We start from the raw sequence: 7,085 nt of genomic DNA, 5'->3' as shown, positions 1-7,085 counted from the left end.
AAAGAGATTTATTGTGGTCTTTTGTTTGGCCTACTTCTAATTAAATGTTGGAATTTGCTCCACCACTCCATTCCCATTGCCATGGAAATACTCATTCCAAGTAATGCAAACATCAAAACCTTTTTGCAGTTGCTATCCTTGACCTGCAAACCCACTATGTTGACACTTGCAAAGTGTTGGTGTGCTGTTTATTGTCTGCATGAATCTTTTCTCCAAGAAAACTGATGTAGAATCCATTGGTACACCTGACAGTTGAAAGCAAAGTTACTGTCAAACAAGCTTTACTTTTTCAAGGAAGATGGCTCGGGGTGGCAGTAAATATCTTGGAATGCATTCTCCAGAAATATGCCAAGCATATAATACAGTTTAACCAGAAAGTAACACTTGGTTTGGCATCTGTCTCTTAAAATGTGGGAATTGATGACCTTGCCTTGCATGTGCGATTTGTCTAACTGTCAACCTCTCTTGCACCTACATTGTACATACAGACTCAATGATGGATGGCAGGGGCTTGTGGTTGAACTATGGGAGTATGTGTGTAGTACTTCACATGGTACTCTTATAATAAGATGGTTACTTTTCCTTATTTCTTGTATAAATGATTGTGCACAGAAGCCTATTTCATCACAACTTAAAGTGTAAATTAACAAGTGGGATTTGTTTCTCCCAGTTGATGGTGCAAAAGCTGTAGTTATTGAGAAGCAAGATGTTTTAATGAGGTTTCACTTTTTTATGTCTTTTTATACAATTCTACAGGCTGATGACTATTCAAACTATCCCATTTCAGACAAGGAGGAGCGATTCAGGGCCTTTGCCTCCTGTGAATACAATGGCCAGATCTACATGACAATGCAAGATTTTTTAGAGTCTGTCACAGAAGAAAATCCTCGACGTAAGTTTTAATTAAATATTCTTTTTGTCTTTATCCTCAGCTGCTTGTTCAGATAAAAGTACCCAACTTTGCTAGATGCTTCAGACTGCATTGTCATTGCCACTTGGGGTGTTACTCTGAACAAGTGGAAATTCTGTTTAGTCATTCATGGATACATTGTGCTCAAGCAGATACCTGCTTTTGACGTTGTTTTACATATTTGAATCAGAGAGAACAAGGGAAAAAACAGAGACACTTGTGTCATTACTTTATTGCATGCAAAATTACATATGCATTTGATACACAAAATTCATACTAAGGGTCATAGTATGGAATGACTAGCTGGTTGTGGTAAGACAGGCAGAAATGAGGCAAGCAAAGCTTTGGAAAATGTGTCCACTTCCGTAAACCCATGCATTTTACTTTCACACATCTATCCAAAATAACCAGATGAGGTTCAATATGATTTCCCTTACTTAGGGGAAAAATTTCCCATGAACATAATATATATAATTCAGCCACAGTAAAGGAATATCAAGACCAGTATTTTTTTCCTAAGGAAAAGAGGCCATGCTATCATTATTAATGATAGCAATGCTGACTGAAACTGGAGAAAAATACTTGCTCAGGGAAAAAGGCTTCCATGGTCCAGACAGTGTGATTTCAGTTTGTATGGACTGCAAGGCCATGTGTGCCAGTTACCATTTGTGTAAATCATGCCATGCTTTGAAGACACTCTTGTGCAAAATGCTACAACAAATTTGAATACTTCTGTATATGCATACTTACTGCAGAATGGGAGACCAAAATGGGAATGACTTGATCATAATCATCATTGAAAATGTTGGTAGTTTCTATTGTTGCTGGTGTTTTTAAGCATGTGACAATGCGCAGTGTCAAATGTTTGGTCAAGTATTACAAATTCTTGGGCTGTAGTCTGGCTCCCGGTTCATCTTTTATGGCTCTTGCTGTAATCTTTTCGGCAGTGTAGTGTGAACCAGTACTGTGCATGCCGAGCATGATTCATTCTAAACAAAACCTCGCGCGTGTTGTTAGCTTGTGTATGTGAATGTACATGAATGGTACACCGTTAAGGCATGTGGAAAATCATTCTATTCCAGTATGCCTTTACAGACCTTCTGATGACGCTTCATCAGGGCTTTTTTTATTGCAAATATGGATAAAAGATGACCCAGTGAATGCTTGGGCACTGTGGTCAGTTGGGAAAAAGGGCTAGGCAGGATTGGCCTTGAATCATGCAGTTTTTTTGAAGGGTGACATAGCAGATGATGTGAAAGGATTGGCAGTCTGACTTTTTTGTGGCTTGTACATGTACACAGTTTCAGGTTTCAAAGTCTTACTTTATTGTAGGCAGCCATGGTATGCAGGGAATACAGATGCAGTACATTTTGTCTGGTGTACATGTACAAGTTGGGTCTGGATTGGAGAAGACAGTTGTTGAGAGCACTTTACATGTACCTGCTGTTCCGGCACCACTCTGCCTGTATACTCACTGTGGGGTAGGGACCAGTTACACTTGGCTGTCCATGTCACTTCTATAGTATTTGTAGAGAGTGCCAGGCAAGAAGGGAAAGTGGAAAGTGCATAGAGTGATCAATTTGTGTAATTTCAAGCAGCCAAATTGGCTGGAATGTGACATTTTCATAACCAAACCAAATCAGTAAAGTACATGGTTAGTCTTAAGGGTGGTTTCAAGTAAACTACATGTAGGCTTAGTATTTGACGGAAATTGTTTCTGATTTGGTGAGAACAATTTCTTTTCTGCATTTGATTTTGTCCATTCCTCTTAGTTTTTTCTTATTCAGAATCTTTAATTTTGTGATTTGAATACATCAACCCTTTTGTTGTGAGTCACAGTCTGTGCGGGAAGCAACTGAATAAGCATTGCATGGATGTGAGTAAGGGTTCCCTGTGGCAGCCCAATATACATGTACATGTATGCTTGGCTTCTCTTCATTGTTCATTTTATTAATATTTAATTGGTATTTACGTTCAGCACCAAACACTCATTCTATGAAAGTTGTATGCTCTGACCTAGATTAAAAGCTGATTCTTTTGAGTCTATCGTCACTTGTTTCTCCCTGTTATAGAGTGGAAGTTTAATTTATTATGATATCTACTTTAGACACAAAGACAGTGCACAGAGTTTTAATAACCGGGGATTAATTTTGTTGGCCTTTGGAAATATTTACACAAGTTAAACCACCAAACCTGTTGGGAAGTGGGAAATAAGGCTGAGGTGTATGTGGTTTACCAAATATAGCTTTCTTAATCGGCTTGATCTAAGCAACTTGCATCTTTAATCATCCCCTCTCTTGGCAACACAACTCAGTGTTTGTTTTTATAGCGTCTAGATGCAGCTGTAAAGAAACCTTTTAACAAAACAGTTTGCCCATAATATGGTGTGAGTGGCATCAACCACCATATGTGCTGCTGCTGTCTCCAGAGAGAACCTCTCGGCTCCTTCTGTTCTGTATATGTGAAATATCCTACCATCTACACTAGGCCAGCATAAATGAAGTGGGCATATTCTATCATGAGAGTGTGTTTTCTCTCTGATTGACCCATTTTGTTTATGTGTCAATTCATTTATGAAGAGACTGCATTACCCATACTGGTCAGACTTTCCAATATGGCTGGGGAATATTTGGATAAGGTCAAGGGGTGTGGGTTGTGCAACATTCCTAGGGTCTTCACACTTTTTGGTGGTGGTGCAAGAAGAGTTAAACCATTACCAAGAAAACAAATCTGAAAAGATATAAACATGCATCAAGAAGACAGAAAGAAATAATTTATAGTGTTTATCAAGCTTAAGTGAAATCTAGAAAGCTCTAGGTGGATGGATTCATAAAGTTCGTGTACATTGAATTTTTTTTCACATGTGCTACACTCTGGAGAGGTGTTACTCAAGAGGCTGAGCATTAAGCAAGATTGAATTCAGACAAGATCGAAAATGATGCTTTTGTTTGAAGAAGCATTTTAACATTCGTGCAGTGTTCTATTGGATGACCCCTCACACATTAATTTTTGAATAGTGTTTAATTGATACAGAAGAGAATAAGAATTAATCATGTCTAAAATAATCAAACACTTAAGTTGAAGCTCCAATTTTTTTCAATGTTGTTTTCTTCAGATTATTCCCAAAATGTTATTTATTAAAACTTTTAATTTAACTTGTGTTTTCTTCATACTCTATATTCAAATTTAGGAGTCTATTTGAAAAGGAAAAATTTAATCATGAAAATGAAGAATAATGTATTTTTTCATAAATGCTGCAGTGTGAGTTTTTCAAAAGGATGACATCACACACTAGAACGAATATCAAGACTCCATACAGTGTATGAGGTATCCAAATAAATGTACAAGTAGGGCTTCCAATGAATCAACTCTTGATCATATTGGTGTGATCCCCTTAAAGGATGGAGGGATTATTTACAACTTATGGGCAGGACTTCGTAGCTTGCTGGGTGCATACTACTACCTCTCATGGATCCATGAATCATCTGCCACCCTGTCAGATTTCATCATTCTGCCACTGCTGGTTGTTTTTTTTTTTCTTCGCCTTTGACTACTTTATTCTTGCAGTTCTCTGACCATGATAATGTGTTGATTCTTAGCGCATTGAACAAAAAGGTGATAAATAATACATTAGGCCAAACAAAAAACAACTCGGTCTCTGGTCAGACCAAAGTTCCAGAATTGATGCGGCAATGCGTTTTTTTGTTTTTTGTTTTGTTATATTTATTATTTTTTTTGGAGGGACGGGTTGGCCTTTTTAAGACTGGCAATGGACACGGACATGAGTGGCATATTTAATCGAAGAGCAAAGGCTGGTAGTAGCACGTCTCACATCATGCCGCCATTGTTGCTGATCAGCTGGCTGCAACTTTGTAACCTACCCATGGGCTACTGTTTGTGTTCGACATCAATATAACGCAGTCATGACGGATCTATCACTGGGTACAAGCTACCCACAAATTACCGTAGACTGGTTCCTTGAACAAATTACCCTTCCGACTTATGGACTTGTGGCCAGGAATCAGTCTACTCGTGAATATTCAGGCAGTGCGGAAATAGAGGGCACTGTTTTTAACATTTTAGAGAAAAAATGAAAAAAAAAATTGACTTGCATGTTCAAATCGACAAAATGACCAGATACTGGCTATTTTTGGGGGGGCCTTACATATGAAGATTATATTTCATGTATAGTAATTGCATAGATGTACATGTACATGGGTCCCTTGTACATAGTTGCTAGGAGATTTAGGAAAGGGAAAGGTGAACAGAATTCTAAAGGTGGTGTCTTGGACCACTTAGTGATAAAAAAAAACATAAATTGGAATCTGGGTAGCATGTGATTTTACTCTTTTTTTTTCATTAAGGGCAGCCTTGCCAAAGCTGGAGTCTGTCAGTTTTGGGGACAGTTCAAATTAACATACACTTTGATTTATAACTTTATCCAAGAAAGCCTGCTTTGACAGCTTAGTTTAAAAGGTGATGAAACGTTTAAGAAAAGTTAAGTGCATTGCATGCATTGCCAAAAGGATACTTGTGCCTTATCCAAACTGTTGAGCTTTTTTGTGAGTGTGGACAGGCACGAGTGTGCGGGGACAACTTTACTCTTTTGTGAATTCCCGTGTTAAAAGAAGAAAAAAAATGAAGCAATCAGAATTTACTCTTAATTTTTCAGCTTTTAGATATTACTTTAAATGTAAAAAAAATGGAAGCCAAATGAAAACATTCATGTGAACCATTTGATTTTCTCAAAACACATTTCCCCTCAGAAGACCCCAGGTAAAAAAATCTTATCAAAAGGAATCACAAAATATGGCGGGCCTGACGTTCCGATCCTAGTAGAATCTTTCTTAAGGCAAAATGACAAGCAGACAGGGAATCAACCTAGCATGGACGAATGCAGGAGGACAAAAGGAAAGGTCAAGACAGCTGGAGGTTTGATATAGGGGCAAGGGGTAAAGGCATGGTTGATTCCCTATTTGCTTGTTTGTTCCTGTCTACCTGTCATTTTACTTTTGAGAAAGATTCTGCTGGGATCGAAATGTCAGGCATTTGTATTTTAGGTCACTGTAGTCAGCAAGCAGTTTGTTTTACAAATGTTCTCATAAAAAAGAAACGCATATGTCCACCAAATCATTTTTAAATTATTCCTAAATACACTAGGGTATAAAGGCAATCATTTTCTTGTGAGATATTACATCTTGAGGGAAAACAGTTGGAAAACTCAAGATGATATGAGAGCTTTAAACACAAAAGGGTTTGAGGTACCTTTGGGGGATGAGGTATTTGGAGTATGATGTTTTTTCTTTGAAACTTTTTACAATTAAACTCATCTTTGGATTTGGTAAAGTTGCATCAGTAAATTCAGACTCCTGTCATCACTAAATAAATTTCATGGATACTGTAGGACAGTCATCCAATGAAATTTGTGGTTAAAAAAAGTAAGTCTCTTCTTAGCCCACAATTTATAGTTGTTGATAAGTTGATGGTTCAGTCTATTAAATAGAATGATGTAGGAAACAGAAGAGGTTGAAATAACTGGGCATGCATTTCCTGTCATAACGTGTACCTTTTACCACTGTCTTAATTAAATAAATGAATGTGCTGTGTGCATGGGTTGTAATACCTACATATACTTACTTGACCTCCACAAATGAAAAAAAATCAACTGTAAACATCAATGGACAGGAATTCATGTGGTTCAACTGAAGGTCAGATTTTCTGGGATGATATTTTCAGCCAGTGTATAAAAAAGTTTCATACATCTGCAAAATGAAGTAATCATGTCCTGTGGTTAATGGCACTGTGTTTATAAAATGAGTATCTTTTTAGGTTGAAATTAATTTTCAGAAATAAACATCTAGAGAACTGTTTATTCAGAAATAAATATGAAATGTTGCAAGAACCCTACAAAATGAGACTCATTTAGCAAATGTAAGGTTTTTGAAATTATGAAATAAGTATATCCATGCACAAACTGGGCGCTGAATCTTGATAATATGCACAGGTTGCATGTATACATGTACATGTTCCATTGATTGGCTGGGAACTGTATATGTATATAATTAAATGGTACAAAATATTGACAAAGTTCCAAACCGACCAACTCACAGGTGTCACTGTGTATTCATGCCAGTCCTTACTAATGTGCTTTGTAATGTGTCTGATGGATTTTATT

This window comes from Acanthaster planci, unplaced genomic scaffold (genome assembly GCF_054643075.1).
Source record: "Acanthaster planci isolate LZ-2023a unplaced genomic scaffold, COTS_SCS Contig182, whole genome shotgun sequence".
NCBI classification, from domain to species: domain Eukaryota; kingdom Metazoa; phylum Echinodermata; class Asteroidea; order Valvatida; family Acanthasteridae; genus Acanthaster; species Acanthaster planci.
The sequence above is the reverse complement of the archived record's forward strand: the minus strand, read 5'-3'. Positions refer to the sequence as shown.